We start from the raw sequence: 18,532 nt of genomic DNA on the forward strand, positions 1-18,532 counted from the left end.
TTGTTGTTGGATCAGAGGACTGTTGCTGGGCAGGGATGGGGTGACAGTTGTGGGATCAGAGACTGTTGCTGGGCAGGGATGGGGTGACAGTTGTGGGATCAGAGACTGTTGCCGGGCAGGGATTGGGTGACAGTTGTGGGATCAGAGGACTGTTGCCAGGCAGGAATTGGGGGATTGGAGCACTGTTGTGGGACAGGGATTGTGTGACAGTTGTGGGATTGGAGGACTGTTGCCGGGCAGGGATTGGGTGACAGTTGTGGGATTGGAGGACTGTTGCCGGGCAGGGGTTGGGTGACAGTTGTGGGATCAGAGGACTGTTGCAGGGCAGTGATCAGGTGAAATTTGTTGTGGGATCAGAGACTGTTGCTGGGCAGGGATTGGGTGACAGTTGGGGGATTGGAGGACTGTTGCCAGGGAGGGATCAGGTGACAGTTGTGGGATCAGAGGACTGTTGCTGGGCAGGGATTGGGTGACAGTTGTGGGATCAGAGGACTGTTGCCAGGCAGGGATCGGGTGACATTTGGGGGATTGGAGCACTGTTGCGGGAAAGGGATTGGGTGACAGTTGTGGGATTGGAGGACTGTTGCCATGCAGGGATTGGGTGACCGTTGTGGGATAAGAGTACTGTTGCAGGGCAGGGATTGGGCTACAGTTGGGGGATTGGAGGGCTGTTGCCTGGCAGGGATCGGGTGACAGTTGGGGGCTGAGGTGGTACGGAATTGTCAGTTACTGTGGAGCAGGAGGAGTGACAGTATGCAGCCCACAACTGAGTGGTTTCCGGTGGGCTGGGTGAGTGGGGGAACAATCAGATGTTGCTGAAGACCCTGTATGCCGTATATTTAGGTGATATTGAGAGGCTCCCACTTACATGCATGATTCTCCCCAGAGGCAGGCTGTAATGTAGCGAGTGTCGGTACCTTAAAGGAAAGCTGGAACTTGCATTCTCTGGATGGACTAGACTACCAGGGAGATAAAGATGGGAAGGACTGCTAGATAAACTGCCATGGAAGGCTATTGGAGTGGGGGGGAGGGGGGACACTAGTCCACTGGGGGATATTTAAAGGGGAAGAAAGGGAGGCTGCTAGACTACCAGTGGAAGATAGAAACTAAAGCAGAACCAGCAGATCAGCAAAGAAAGGGAAACCAACCAGCAACAACCCCTTCTTTCTTATAAAGGGGGGTGGCTAATACTACAGAAATATTTATTTATTTACTGTATTTATAAAGCACCAACTTATTACGCAGTGCTGAAAATACTTTTTAGCTACCTCTTATAACACCACCCACTTTTGAGACCACACCCTCTGCATAATAAAGCAACTAAGTATGCTTTCTAGAAACCTTTTATCCCCCATGTTACCTTTAGACATGTTTTGTTATTGTTGCAGCACTAGGAGAAAAATACAACATAATGCAGAAAAATATTACTGTATTTCAAACTTGAATACCGTCAACAAACACGGCAGCAACAAAATGTAAGTCATATAACAGATGGAATGAATGGCGAAATGTAATTGGTGTTTGTATTATCTACCATAGCACTTTTTATTTTTAAAGAATAATAAATGAAATTTGAGAAATTGTATTTTTTTTTTTTTTTTTTAATGCATGAGAAATAAAATTATTCCTAATGGACAAAAAACAGCCAAAGAAAACCTTGTTTATACTAGAAATAATTGATGTATAGATCTCTAAGGTGTTATAAGTAGTGATAAAGTTATTTCTATCGGTGTAGCTAGAATGTGAGAACTGCTCTGGTCCACATCGGATCCACAACAGGTCTGGGTGTGCAGTGGGTACATTTTATTTTTTGCACTGGGAGCATTATTATGTTTCATATCACAAATGGCTTCTCTGAGTGTTTGGACTATTATACTGTTCTCAATAAGAGTCCCATCAGGATGTACATTTTAGGGCACACAGGAACGTCAGTGATTAGACAGGGAGAATTCCCCAAGTATATCGACCAGAAAATCTAATCCATAAAGAATTAAACATCATGGTGGAGCTGAATTGTTTTATTTCGGATTTGTGAACTCTTTGCGTACTGTAATTTTTCTATTTATTGATGTAGAATCATATTTATGCTTTTAGAGTGAAATACAGACTGCAATATTTCCTTTCACCACTAGGTGGAGGTCTTGGATTATGCCTTTTGTCAAGTGCCTTGAGAAACGGCATGTAGTCCGAAACGTTGTGCTCTCAATATGCTGCACCTGCGCTAAACAAATACATTTCAAGTGTTGGAGAAGCATCTCTTTGCAAGGGTCGAGTCCAGACTGGCTTTGCTGCTTGGATTGCAATGATGTTTAGAGGTTTGATGGTCCTCTTACTATAACCTTTGACTCCCCTACAGATATTGTCTGCACACTGAGGCCCGTGGATACACTCTTGTTTGCAATGGAAATGGGGGCGGCCATACTTATTTCCTTATAAGCAATACCAGTTGCCTGGCAGCCCTGCTGATCCTCTGCATCCTCTTCATGTTTCTTATTTCTGCTTTACTGTATTTATCATGTGAACATGTGTATTCCCGGGATGCTCTCCTGTGTACTGTGTGCTACAGAAGATGTTAGCACTGTATTATTACTAATAAAATATGTCTACAAAAAAATAAGTGTGTATAATTTGTTTTTACCACTGGATGAAAGATGCTGAAACCTCTGGATATGGCAGCTCCTGACACCTCTATATAACTGCTGTCACTGCTCTCTCCTCATCTGGCACTGCCCCTCTCTCCCCAGCGCTCTTCCCACACACTGTGCTACAGCGCCACCCCCTGACACCTCTATATAACTGCTGTCACTGCTCTCTCCTCATCTGGCACTGCCCCTCTCTCCCCAGCGCTCTTCCCACACACTGTGCTACAGCGCCACCCCCTGACACCTCTATATAACTGCTGTCAATGCTCTCTCCTCATCTGGCACTGCCCCTCTCTCCCAGCGCTCTTCCCACACACTGTGCTACAGCGCCACCCCCTGACACCTCTATATAACTGCTGTCACTGCTCTCTCCTCATCTGGCACTGCCCCTCTCTCCCAGCGCTCTTCCCACACACTGTGCTACAGCGCCACCCCCTGACACCTCTATATAACTGCTGTTAATGCTCTCTCCCAGCGCTCTTCCCACACACTGTGCTACAGCGCCACCCCCTGACACCTCTATATAACTGCTGTCAATGCTCTCTCCTCATCTGGCACTGCCCCTCTCTCCCCAGCGCTCTTCCCACACACTGTGCTACAGCGCCACCCCCTGACACCTCTATATAACTGTTGTCAATGCTCTCTCCTCATCTGGCACTGCCCCTCTCTCCCCAGCGCTCTTCCCACACACTGTGCTACAGCGCCACCCCCTGACACATCTATATAACTGCTGTCAATGCTCTCTCCTCATCTGGCACTGCCCCTCTCTCCCAGCGCTCTTCCCACACACTGTGCTACAGCGCCACCCCCTGACACCTCTATATAACTGCTGTCACTGCTCTCTCCTCATCTGGCACTGCCCCTCTCTCCCAGCGCTCTTCCCACACACTGTGCTACAGCGCCACCCCCTGACACCTCTATATAACTGCTGTCACTGCTCTCTCCTCATCTGGCACTGCCCCTCTCTCCCAGCGCTCTTCCCACACACTGTGCTACAGCGCCACCCCCTGACACCTCTATATAACTGCTGTCACTGCTCTCTCCTCATCTGGCACTGCCCCTCTCTCCCAGCGCTCTTCCCACACACTGTGCTACAGCGCCACCCCCTGACACCTCTATATAACTGCTGTCAATGCTCTCTCCTCATCTGGCACTGCCCCTCTCTCCCCAGTGCTCTTCCCACACACTGTGCTACAGCGCCACCCCCTGACACCTCTATATAACTGCTGTCAATGCTCTCTCCTCATCTGGCACTGCCCCTCTCTCCCCAGCGCTCTTCCCACACACTGTGCTACAGCGCCACCCCCTGACACCTCTATATAACTGCTGTCAATGCTCTCTCCTCATCTGGCACTGCCCCTCTCTCCCCAGCGCTCTTCCCACACACTGTGCTACAGCGCCACCCCCTGACACCTCTATATAACTGCTGTTAATGCTCTCTCCCAGCGCTCTTCCCACACACTGTGCTACAGCGCCACCCCCTGACACCTCTATATAACTGCTGTCACTGCTCTCTCCTCATCTGGCACTGCCCCTCTCTCCCCAGCGCTCTTCCCACACACTGTGCTACAGCGCCACCCCCTGACACCTCTATATAACTGCTGTCAATGCTCTCTCCTCATCTGGCACTGCCCCTCTCTCCCCAGCGCTCTTCCCACACACTGTGCTACAGCGCCACCCCCTGACACCTCTATATAACTGCTGTCACTGCTCTCTCCTCATCTGGCACTGCCCCTCTCTCCCCAGCGCTCTTCCCACACACTGTGCTACAGCGCCACCCCCTGACACCTCTATATAACTGCTGTCAATGCTCTCTCCTCATCTGACACTGCCCCTCTCTCCCAGCGCTCTTCCCACACACTGTGCTACAGCGCCACCCCCTGACACCTCTATATAACTGCTGTCACTGCTCTCTCCTCATCTGGCACTGCCCCTCTCTCCCCAGCGCTCTTCCCACACACTGTGCTACAGCGCCACCCCCTGACACCTCTATATAACTGTTGTCAATGCTCTCTCCTCATCTGGCACTGCCCCTCTCTCCCCAGCGCTCTTCCCACACACTGTGCTACAGCGCCACCCCCTGACACCTCTATATAACTGCTGTCAATGCTCTCTCCTCATCTGGCACTGCCCCTCTCTCCCCAGCGCTCTTCCCACACACTGTGCTACAGCGCCACCCCCTGACACCTCTATATAACTGCTGTCAATGCTCTCTCCTCATCTGGCACTGCCCCTCTCTCCCAGCACTCTTCCCACACACTGTGCTACAGCGCCACCCTGTGACACTTCTATATAACTGCTGTCAATGCTCTCTCCTCATCTGGCACTGCCCCTCTCTCCCAGCACTCTTCCCACACACTGTGCTACAGCGCCACCCCCTGACACCTCTATATAACTGCTGTTAATGCTCTCTCCCAGCGCTCTTCCCACACACTGTGCTACAGCGCCACCCCCTGACACCTCTATATAACTGCTGTCAATGCTCTCTCCTCATCTGGCACTGCCCCTCTCTCCCCAGCGCTCTTCCCACACACTGTGCTACAGCGCCACCCCCTGACACCTCTATATAACTGTTGTCAATGCTCTCTCCTCATCTGGCACTGCCCCTCTCTCCCCAGCGCTCTTCCCACACACTGTGCTACAGCGCCACCCCCTGACACCTCTATATAACTGCTGTCAATGCTCTCTCCTCATCTGGCATTGCCCCTCTCTCCCCAGCGCTCTTCCCACACACTGTGCTACAGCGCCACCCCCTGACACCTCTATATAACTGTTGTCAATGCTCTCTCCTCATCTGGCACTGCCCCTCTCTCCCCAGCGCTCTTCCCACACACTGTGCTACAGCGCCACCCCCTGACACCTCTATATAACTGCTGTCAATGCTCTCTCCTCATCTGGCATTGCCCCTCTCTCCCCAGCGCTCTTCCCACACACTGTGCTACAGCGCCACCCCCTGACACCTCTATATAACTGCTGTCAATGCTCTCTCCTCATCTGGCACTGCCCCTCTCTCCCCAGCGCTCTTCCCACACACTGTGCTACAGCGCCACCCCCTGACACCTCTATATAACTGTTGTCAATGCTCTCTCCTCATCTGGCACTGCCCCTCTCTCCCAGCGCTCTTCCCACACACTGTGCTACAGCGCCACCCCCTGACACCTCTATATAACTGTTGTCAATGCTCTCTCCTCATCTGGCACTGCCCCTCTCTCCCCAGCGCTCTTCCCACACACTGTGCTACAGCGCCACCCCCTGACACCTCTATATAACTGTTGTCAATGCTCTCTCCTCATCTGGCACTGCCCCTCTCTCCCCAGCGCTCTTCCCACACACTGTGCTACAGCGCCACCCCCTGACACCTCTATATAACTGTTGTCAATGCTCTCTCCTCATCTGGCACTGCCCCTCTCTCCCCAGCGCTCTTCCCACACACTGTGCTACAGCGCCACCCCCTGACACCTCTATATAACTGCTGTCAATGCTCTCTCCTCATCTGGCACTGCCCCTCTCTCCCAGCGCTCTTCCCACACACTGTGCTACAGCGCCACCCCCTGACACCTCTATATAACTGCTGTCAATGCTCTCTCCTCATCTGGCACTGCCCCTCTCTCCCCAGCGCTCTTCCCACACACTGTGCTACAGCGCCACCCCCTGACACCTCTATATAACTGCTGTCAATGCTCTCTCCTCATCTGGCACTGCCCCTCTCTCCCCAGCGCTCTTCCCACACACTGTGCTACAGCGCCACCCCCTGACACCTCTATATAACTGTTGTCAATGCTCTCTCCTCATCTGACACTGCCCCTCTCTCCCCAGCGCTCTTCCCACACACTGTGCTACAGCGCCACCCCCTGACACCTCTATATAACTGCTGTCAATCCTCTCTCCTCATCTGGCACTGCCCCTCTCTCCCCAGCGCTCTTCCCACACACTGTGCTACAGCGCCACCCCCTGACACCTCTATATAACTGCTGTCAATGCTCTCTCCTCATCTGGCACTGCCCCTCTCTCCCCAGCGCTCTTCCCACACACTGTGCTACAGCGCCACCCCCTGACACCTCTATATAACTGCTGTCAATGCTCTCTCCTCATCTGGCATTGCCCCTCTCTCCCCAGCGCTCTTCCCACACACTGTGCTACAGCACCACCCCCTGACACCTCTATATAATTGCTGTCACTGCGCTCTCCTGGGCGCTGTTACAGGGGGATAGAACACAAGAACAGGAAAAAGGAAGAAGTAGGTAGTACACACATGATGGACCCCGGAGAAGTGAGTATTTGTTGACCCCCTTCGCTGTTCGTGTGCCTGCTGCTGCGTCCCACCCTCGACGTTTTTCATATGCCTGACCCTGCTCCCCCCAAAAAACAGTAAAACACGATTGTGCATGGTATGATTATGGTATGATTAACATGCACAATCAAACTGCAGTATGCCGCGGCAACCCTACTCGCTGATGCAGAGGGAGGGAGCCGCCACTATGAGTGCTTCTATCAGCACTTCTCCTTTCTGACAAGGAATTTCTCTCCCTCACTACACTGTCCCTGTTTTACTCCCATGCCCTTCCCAGGTCTCCTCCTTCACTTCACTGCCCCTGCTCACTCCCATGCTCTACCCCGCTCTCCTCCTTCACTCCACTGCCTCTGCTCATTCCCATGCTCTACCCCGCTCCACTCCACTGCCCCTGCTCACTCCTATGCCCTACCCCCCCTTCTCCTTCACTCTCATCATCTTGGAGGAAGAAGTAAACCTGCTATTGGTGACTTACCCCAACATCTACTACCTCCTGGACCCTATCCCATCCAGCACCCTAGAGCCCTCTTTTCCCAGACCTGGCTCCTGTCCTCACCTCCCTGTTCAACTTCTCCACCAGACCTTCCCCTCAAACTTCAAGCAGGCTACTGTACTCCCCCTGCTGAATATACTCTCACTCAACCCCTCACTACCCTCCAACTACTGCCTCAAAACGCCTTGAGTGCCTGGTCCACCGTCATCTGACCTAGTCCTCAGTACCAACTCCTTATTTGACCCCTGCAATCTGACCCACCCGCTCAACTGAAGCAGCTCTCATCATAGTGGTTAGTGACTGGTTAATGCAAAAGACGAAGGCAAATTTTCCATCCGACTCCTCCTTGACCTCTCCTCAACATTTAACCCTGTGACCGATTCCTTTCTTCTCCAATCTTTGCAGCCCATGGGCAACCATGACTTATCCTTGGCCTGATTCTCCTCACATCTCTCCAACCGCTCCTTGAAAACCTCCTTCAACAGCTCCTCTTCCACCTTCCTTTCAGTTGCGGTCCCCCAGGGCTCTGTCTGTGGCCCCTTACTGTTTTCAATTTACACCTCCTCTATTGGCAAAGTCATCTCCTCCCTGGGCTTCAAATACCACCTGTGTGTTGATTTTTCTGCCACACGCAACATTACTCCTCCCCATATCACAGTAACAACACGCAATTTCCCTACCCCCCATGCCGAGGCCATGGGTGTCACCCAGGACTCAGAGCTTTCCTTTGCCCCCACATCCAAAACATTACCTGACCTGCAATTTCCACCGTTACAGCATCTCCAGGATCCGCCCCTGCCAAACTCCTTGTTCATGCCCTCATCATCTTCTGCCTGGACTACTGCATCATGACTGCAGCAGCCAGATTCATCCAAAGGGACAGAGCAGCCCTGATAGATTTGTAAAAACTGGCTGGGGACCCTCAACAGAATACGGTGGATTTGAATCACCCTTTACCAACGTATATAGGCAATGCCTTTACATTTATCCCCCTTCGATTCCTGGAGGGTCAGTAGAACTGTTTATGAAAAGTGTCCTGGAGGACTGCAGAGCCTTGATCTATCCTAAGGATCACACAAATTTAACTGAGTTGTAAAAATGGGCATTGCGCAGTCTAAGAGAAAATCAGGACATAACCATTCGGGAAGCAGATAAAGGGGAAGGAGTTGTTATCTTATCTACAAAAGACTACCAGGAGGAGTGCCCAAGACAATTGAACGATAGATCCACCTATACACGGCTACCTAGTGATCCATCAGGAATTAAAGAAATTATTATCTAAGGCTTGTTCAGAGGGGACTATAGACAGGAAAGACGTCAATAAATTGTTTCCTCAATATCCGAGAAGTCCAGTTTGGTACTCTATACCGAAAATACACAAGTCTCTGGACAAACCACCTGGGAGGCCAATAGTTTCTGCTATTGGTTCCCTTACTGAACCTTTATCTCAGTTTTTGGACTCTAAATTAAGGCCTCTTTTAAAAACTATCCCATCCTTCGTAGGGGACACTTTGGAATTTCTTAATATCCTAAATGATTTTGAATGGCAGTCATCATATGCTCTAGCGACTATTGATGATGTGTCTCTTTATAGTAGGATTTGCCATGCTGACGGCCTAAGGGCTGTTGAAAGTTTTTTCTCCCCTTTATCACTCATTCAGATTCAGAACGATGGTTTACGTTGGTGGGTCTGGAGTTTATCCTCACCAGGAATGCGTTCCTGTTTGACAGTCAGTGGTTCAGTCAGGAGGTCGGCACGGCAATGGGGAACCCGTGGCCCCCACCTATGCAGGTCTCTTCATGGGCCACTGGGAGGCCAACTACATCTTTATGGTGGGGAACGCGTTCCTAGGGAGGCTCAAACTCTGGATCCGTTTTATTGATGATATTTTGTTGGTTTTGGATGGAGGACAGGATGATTTTTTACAATTCATGGGATATGTGCACGCCAATGATGTCAATATGGCCTTTACCTACACATGGGGATATCAGAAAGTTGATTTTTTGGATTTGTGTATAGATGCAACCGGGGGTCTTTGATAACTAAAACCTTGTCAATTATTTACTGTATGCTACTAGTTACTGCCCCCCCCCCCCCCCGCCCCTACGGTGAGGTCTCTCCCCTTTAGTCAATTGTGTGAGAGGCTTTTGGTGAGGGTTTACAAATAAGGAGATATTAATCAGGCCTTTGAAAAGGCGGCCAATAAAAGTAGGGACTCCCTTCAAAGCAAAAAAGTGAAGAGCTCTGATAACAGATTCTACATGCACTTTACCTATTCCCCAATGTTTGAGTCCATCAAGAAATCTATGTAGAAGAATTGGTGGATTATCCAACAGGACAATCTGTTAAATGAAAAATGTAGACTCCCTCCTTGTGTTTCTTACAGGAAACCATCTAGTTTAAAATACCAACTAACTACAGGGTGGGCCATTTATATGGATACACCTTAATAAAATGGGAATGGTTGGTGATATTAACTTCTTGTTTGTGGCACATTAGTATATGTAAGGGGGAATACCTTTCAAGATGGGTGGTGACCATGGCGGCCATTTTGAAGTTGGCCATTTTGAATCCAACTTTTGTTTTTTCAATAGGAAGAGGGTCATATGACACATCAAACTTAGTGGGAATTTCACAAGAAAAACAATGCTGTGCTTGGTTTTAACATAACTTTATTATTTCATGAATTATTTACAAGTTTCTGACCACTTATAAAATGTATTCAATGCTGCCCATTGTGTTGAATTGTCAATGCAACCCTCTTCTCCCAGTCTTCACACACTGATGGCAACACTGCAGGAGAAATGCTAGCACTGGCTTCCAGTATCTGTACCCTCTTCTCCCACTCTTCACACACTGATAGCAACACCGCAGGAGAAATGCTAGCACAGGCTTCCAGTATCCGTACCCTCTTCTCCCACTCCTCACACACTGATAGCAACACCGCAGGAGAAATGCCAGCACAGGCTTCCAGTATCCGTAGTTTCAGGTGCTGCACATCTCATATCTTCACAGCAATTGCCTTCAGACAGATGACCCCAAAGATAAAAGTCTAAGGGGGTCAGATCGGGAGACCATGGGGGCCATTCAACTGGCCCGCGACTACCAATCCAGTTTCCAGGAAACTGTACATCTAGGAATGCTCGGACCTGACACCCATAATGTGGTGGTGCACCATCTTGCTGGAAAAACTCAGGGAACGTGCCAGCTTCAGTGCATAAAGAGGGAAACACATCATCATGTAGCAATTTCGCATATCCAGTGGCCTTTAGGTTTCCATTGATGAAGAATGGCCCCACTATCTTTGTACCCCATATAACACACCATACCATCAATTTTTTTGTTCCAACAGTCTTGGAGGGATCTATCCAATGTGGGTTAGTGTCAGACCAATAGCGGTGGGTTTGTTAGTTAACTTCACCACTCACATAAAAGTTTGCCTCATCACTGAGCAAAATCTTCTGCGTAAATTGAGGGCCCTGTTCCAATTTTTGTTTTGCCCATCCTGCAAATTCAGTGCGCCGATCTGGGTCATCCTCTTTGAGATGCTGCAGTAGCTGGAGTTTGTAAGGGTGCCATTTGTGAGTAGCTAATATCCACCGAAGGGATGTTCGACCAATGCCACTCTCCAGTGACATGCGGCGAGTGCTACGTTGTGGGCTCTTGCTGAATGAAGCTAGGACAGCCACTGATGTGTCTTCATTAGTGACAGATTTCATGCATTCACATTTTGGCAAATCCAACGCTGAACCAGTTTCACGAAACTTAGCAAGCAGTTTGCTAACTGTAGCATGGGAGATGGGTGGTCTTATCGGGTGTCTTGCATTGAAATCTGCTGCAATGACCCGGTTACTGCGTTCACCAGACATCAACACAATTTTTATCCACTCCTCATGTGTTAACCTCGGCGATATGTCAATGGCTGTAAACAAAGAGAAACTAAATAAAGAACTCATGAAAGAATAAAGTTACGTTAAAACCAAGCACACCATTGTTTTTCTTGTGAAATTCCCAATAAGTTTGATGTGTCACATGACCCTCTTCCTATGGATTCAAAATGTCCGCCTTCAAAATGGCCGCCATGGTCACCACCCATCTTAAAGTTCCCCCCTCACATATACTAATGTGCCACAAACAGGAAGTTAATATCACTAACCATTCCCATTTATTAAGGTGTATCCATATAAATGGCCCACCCTGTAGAAGTGAGTTTGTTAGCTCCAGGATATCAAATGGGCTTGGCCGTACGAGGTCCATGGGTAACTACAAATGTGGCAGTTGTTCTTGTAGCAATTTTATGGTGACAGGAAAAAGCTTTGAGAGATTTGGCCAAACGGTGAGATTTAAACAATTTATGAATTGCAGGTCCAGAGGAGTGATTTATGAGTTGATTTGTCCCTGTGAAAGATTGTGTGTTGCTATGACAACACAAATGATGCAGGAACGTTGCCAACAACATTGTAGATCCCTTGGCAACCTCAATGCTAAGGGAAGCCCCAGGGTTATGCACAATACGAATGAAATCCATGCGGGAGATTCTACTAAAAACATTTTTGGGTTAGAATCAGTAGCCAAGGATAGGAGAGGTGGTGATTGGAACAAGAAAATATTGAGGAGGGAAAGCTTCTGGATTTCCTTTTTCAACACTACTGGAGTCTTGGGTTTAAATGGGCGTAATGATAGGTCAGTCTTTTTGTAGTTGCTATGAATACATTTTTTATGGTTTTATATGTGTTATTTCTGTATTATTAATTTTCTCTTATCTCATCTTCTCTCTTTTCTATACCTCTACCTTACTGAGAACTGTGTAACACTACGGAGTCCGTCCGGCCGCTTGTTTCTGACATAGGATTTAGGTACCGTATTTTTCGGAATATACCTCGCTCCGGCATATAAGACGCACCTAGATTTAGAGGGCAAAAATCAGGAAAAAAAAAATTAAACTAAACCTAGGTGCGTCTATGGTGCAGGGGCTTCTTATGGACCTCTAACTCCCCCAAAACTGTCTTTATCTAAGCTACACTGCCCATCTATACTAACACCTGCTACACTACACTTCCCTTACCCCTGCTGCCCCCACCAACTACACATTACTTCACTAACCCCTACTACAACTACACTACACTACAGTATACTACACTTCCCTCACTAACACCTGCAGCCAACCCAAACTACTCTACACTTCACTAAGTAACCCCTCCAGCCAACCCAAACTACACTACACTTCATTAACTAACCCCTCCAGCCAACCCAAACTACACTACATTTCACTAACTAACCCCTGCAGCCAACACAAACTACACTACACTTCACTAACTGACCCCGCCAGCCCTACACTTCACTAACTAACCCCTGCAGCCAACACAAACTACACTACACTTCACTAACTAACCCCTCCAGCCAACCCAAGATGCACTACACTTCACTAACTAACCCCTCCAGCCAACCCAAGATGCACTACACTTCACTAACTGACCCCTCCAGCCAACCCAAACTACACTACACTTCACTAACTAATCACTCCAGCCAACCCAAACTACACTACACTTCACTAACTGACCCCTCCAGGCAAACCAAACTACACTACACTTCACTAACTGAGACATCCAGGCAAACCAAACTACACTACACTTCACTAACTGACCCCTCCAGGCAACCCAAACTACACTACACTTCACTAACTGACCCCTCCAGGCAACCCAAACTACACTACACTTCACTAACTAACCCCTCCAGCCAACCCAAACTACACTACACTTCACTAACTGACCCCGCCAGCCCTACACTTCACTAACTAACCCCTCCAGCCCTACACTTCACTAACTAACCCCTCCAGCCAACCCAAACTACACTACATTTCACTAACTAACCCCTGCAGCCAACACAAACTACACTACACTACACTTCACTAACTGACCCCGCCAGCCCTACACTTCACTAACTAACCCCTCCAGCCAACCCAAGCTACACTACACTTCACTAACTGACCCCTCCAGCCAACCCAAACTACACTACACTTCACTAACTGACCCCTCCAGCCAACCCAAACTCCACTACACTTCACTAACTGACCCCTCCAGCCAACCCAAACTCCACTACACTTCACTAACTGACCCCGCCAGCCCTACACTTCACTAACTAACCCCTCCAGCCCTACACTTCACTAACTAACCCCTCCAGCCAACCCAAACTACACTACATTTCACTAACTAACCCCTGCAGCCAACACAAACTACACTACACTACACTTCACTAACTGACCCCGCCAGCCCTACACTTCACTAACTAACCCCTCCAGCCAACCCAAGCTACACTACACTTCACTAACTGACCCCTCCAGCCAACCCAAACTACACTACACTTCACTAACTGACCCCTCCAGCCAACCCAAGCTACACTACACTTCACTAACTGACCCCTCCAGCCAACCCAAACTACACTACACTTCACTAACTGACCCCTCCAGCCAACCCAAACTCCACTACACTTCACTAACTGACCCCTCCAGCCAACCCAAACTCCACTACACTTCACTAACTAACGCCTCCAGCCGTCATCTGAGGATAAACTAGTAGTAGGAGGCGCCCTTGTAGTATAAATTGCACTTAGGCTTATTAAAATGAACAGTAACATATATAGTAGATCGCCTACCTTAAGAATCGACTCTCCACTCGGTAGGATGAGTATAAAAATTTAATAATGATAAGCACTCAGGACAACGCGTTTCGCGGTATAAGCCGCTTCATCAGGTCAAAATAGTGCTGTAGTCAGTAGTAGATTTACTGGGCGCCAAACCTGGTTAATGGTTAATGGTGTGTGCTCTCACTTATAGTTATACTACTACTGACTACAGCACTATTTTGACCTGATGAAGCGGCTTATACCGCGAAACGCGTTGTCCTGAGTGCTTATCATTATTAAATTTTTATACTCATCCTACCGAGTGGAGAGTCCATTCTTAAGGTAGGCGATCTACTATATATGTTACTGTTCATTTTAATAAGCCTAAGTGCAATTTATACTACAAGGGCGCCTCCTACTACTAGTTTATCTCGAGTCTAACACCCCACAATTGTTGGATTGTTATTTCTCACCACAAATTTGTGGTAAGATACCTTTTTTCGAAGGAGCTGCGACCATCTACCCTAAAGACCGAGTGGAGACGGGTTTTCTCCACATGCGCATTCGAGTGGTTGCCTCTCCAAGCAACCTATACTTGTGAGTAGCATCATTTGCATATCTAGACCAGATTGCAAGGATAATACACTATAGGGGCTCCTGGTGTCTCTGTGGTTTTTTTTCCTCTTTTTTCGTTACACAGTGTCATCTGAGGATCCCATTAGCTGTTATCAGAGGGTCCAGCAATCCCATCCAGTATTCCCGCTCTTTAAGTGTCAAAATCGCTGGCTCCTCTCCACTGCAGTCATGCTTGTATGCAGGCTCACGGTGATCACGCTGCGATTACACGCTGCCGCCCAGCCGACTTCCTCCATAGTTACGGCGTCCTCTTCTTAGTTACAGTGCCCCTTTCTGTGTGACGAGCGGCGCATGTGCGCCGGGGTCACGCATGACGTCAGGCGCACGTGCGCTGCTCGTCACACATAAGGGGGCACTGTAACTAAGAAAAGGACGCTGTAACTATGGAGGAAGCCGGCAAGGCGGCAGCGCGTGATCACAGCGAGCCTGCATACAAGCATGACTGCAGTGGAGAGGAGCCAGCGACTTGGACACTTAAAGAGCGGGGATACTGGATGGGATTGCTGGACCCTCTGATGACACCTAATGGGATCCTCAGATGACGGCTGCTGCGACCTTGGATGACAGCGGTCAGACGAAGGAGGAGAGGATCGGGGCGGCAGGATCCGGTAAGTATGTTATGGGGCGAAAATACTGTACCTTTGTAATATAAGACGCACCCACTTTCCCCCCCCCCCCCCAGTTTTGGGGAAGAAAAAGTGCGTCTTTTATTGCGAAAAATACGGTAGGTCTCAGGAGGCCCTGTTTTGCTATCTTTTGCTGTAATTTCCCTGGCGTTTGTATTTACCCACGGTATCCATGGCAACCTTTACGGACATAATTTGTCCGACTGTGGCGTTTAACTGGGAGGGATTTGGGAGTCATGGAGGCGTGGTTTTCGCCTAGACGCGGTTGCCTCCGCCTCCTTGATTATGCCCCGTCACCGCCGCTCTGATAGGCTACACTAGCATATGATGACTTCCGGTTTCCGGTTGGTGGAACGCAGATGCGTCCCGGAAGTCATAGATGTCGGAGATCGGCGTGCAGAGGAGGCGTCCATGTTTGCTTGCCATTTGGCAAGTTGCTTTATTGTATATAAGGAGGGTTTTCAGGGGGGCTCACTGTCCTGATTAAGCACCCCCATACTAGGGTGCGAAACAGCTGTCAACGCTAACGTGTTTTCTCTCTCTCCATAGTACCTATGTGCCTACAGCAATTGTATGTATTTTATGGATTTTTCTAATAAATAGGTATTTTAAAATGCTTCAGACTCTCTTTAAGCCTATCTGGACAAGTATTCTCGTTCAGATAGGCGCCACTCAAGGCTACCTGGGTGAGTATTCTCGTCCAGTGCACATGCACGCGTGACCACCACTCCGAGCAGCGGTATTTCCACGTCGGCAGTTGGGGAAAGGAAGCGAGGCTTCCCTGAACTAATCCCAGTGCCTGTAATTAATGGACATGACACTGATCAGGGGCCATGTCCATTCATAACAAAGAACTGTAAAGAAAAAAATTATAAAATAAATACATAAATAGTTGCCCTTTTAATATGTATGTCATGAGGGTATATTACTGTTACTTTTTACAATTCATGGGACACAAAAAAAAAAAACCCTGAAAAATATACACCTTTAGGGCTTGTTCACACTAAGGGCGTTTTTTGCCCTATTTTCAAGCGCAGGCGATTTTCAAAATCTCCCTAAAAGCCCTTATGCAATGATTCTCTATGAGTCTTCTGATTGGTCCTTTCAATTCATTTTCATTTCCAGCGTTTATCTACTTTACATTGCAGAAACGCTAACGCTAAAAATGCTCCATGTCCTGCGTTTGCGATTTTGGTGATCATAATTGCTCTAGTGGAATTTGGCCCATCCATTAACATTAGCTGAGCATTTAGGGAAAACGCTAGCGTTTTGAAAACCTCCCTAAACATTGGAAAAAAAAAAAAAAAAAAAAAAAAATAAATCGCTGTAGTGGGTTCTAGCCCTTAAGTAAGGCAAATACAGCATTAACGGATTGTGTTTGAGGGATACTTTTACCACCAGGTAAGGGGTACCTCTGGGGAGGCGTTGTGTGCCCGGGCTTACGCCTGTATAATTATGCATTGTCAAAACCTGGATATCTCACAGGAATGGGCATTTCACCATAGAAGATGAGCCCTGAACTGGAGGCCCCCCCAACTGACCCGGCAACCTGCGATGCCGTCCATGAGCTGATTATTGAGGACCACCGAATATCCACAATATATTCCAGATACTGGACATCTCAGGGGAGCGGGTTGGGTTTGTTATCTCCACTATTCTAGACATGTGCAGCAGGCCAAGCTTTCAGCAAAGTGGGTGCCGTAATGTTTGAACAGCGATCACAAGAGGGAACGAGTTGAAGCATCCAAAGCCGCTTTGGCCCATTTTGAAGCTGCAGAGGATATTTTGGCCAGGTTAGTGACTGAGGATGAAACCTGACTCCACAGTGATGATCCTGATAACAAGGAACAGGCAAAGGAATGGCCACACCAAGGGTTCCTACGACCAAAGACCTTCAGCGCCCACAAAGCGGCCAAAACACATCCAAAAATTCATGACATCCCCTCATATAGATGATGAGCTGCCGGTGTGGCCAGGACTAAAATGGATTTAGAGCAGTTTGTCACCTGCTTCAATGATAAAAAAAAAATACACAACACATGGTCACAATACACAGAGAGGCAAATTCATTTTCAGACTTGGCCATCAGTAAATCTGTCCATTAATGTTGCAATTTTAGCAAACTATCAACCATTCTGTTGGTTGAATTTGGATAGTGTTGATGATGCCAATCAACAACAAATAATCGTTTTATCGATCTGTTTTCCGTATCGATCCTATCTGAAATGATTAGATGGGTTATAATATTCTATCCCATTTATGGGCTCGATCAGTGATTTCCAATCGCAATAATCGCAGTGGAAGGTTGATCGTTGTCTGAAACACGGAGCTTAGATGGCCTGATAATTATAACAATACACATCTCTTGTTTAAAATGTAATTTTATTGATGTATGTAATAGTACATCAGTAATAACAACGCACTGCACACAATGCAAACAATAGACAATCAACCTGTCACCCCCCTCCCCCAAAGCTACAGCCCCTCCAAACTACATCCTTCTTTTAATGCTGGGAATACACCATGAGGTTTTTTGACAGATAGATGGCTCGAAAGATCACTTCTGATCTGATTTCGATCATTTTTCTAATCAATTTTCTCAAAGAAGTGAATGGAAATGGATCAGAAAAACGATCGGAAATTTGATCGGCCAGTAAATCTGCTGGAAAAAGCTAATTGTGTATTCCCAGCATATCTTTGTTTTAAGGCCCATACACACCCTCAACCAATCTGCCGGATTGTGGTCTGGTCTGTTGGACGACAATCAGCTGTGTGTGCACATTGCAAACAACTAGACGAGAGAAAGGCGGTTTTCCCAATCCATCTGGTGGATCAACTCCAGTGTTCTCCACAGAATTTTTTTCCAGCTGGGTGGCATGAAAAAGTAGCCGGGTGGGGCAAGATGAGAGAATGCAGGGCTGGTGCTTCTGTGCGCAACTCTGCTTATAGCTTAGGAGGAGGTGGTGAGCTGATAACAGCCGGGTGCTCACCAAAACTAGCCGGGTGGAGCACCCGGCTAAAAGAGCCTGGGGAGAACACTGAACTCACAGGACTGTTGGGCTGATAACGTGGAGTTGGCTACATGTGCACAATATCGTTTGACTGATGTACTTGTTTTCAATGCGGCCATGTCGAGCAGTCCGTTGTTTCGTTTGCACACAGTATGTAAATAATTTGGTCATTTAGTTGGTTGGTGCGCGGTAAATACAAGTCATGTAAATG

The sequence above is a fragment of the Hyperolius riggenbachi genome, chromosome 10 (genome assembly GCF_040937935.1).
Source record: "Hyperolius riggenbachi isolate aHypRig1 chromosome 10, aHypRig1.pri, whole genome shotgun sequence".
In the NCBI taxonomy this organism is placed as follows: Eukaryota; Metazoa; Chordata; class Amphibia; order Anura; family Hyperoliidae; genus Hyperolius; species Hyperolius riggenbachi.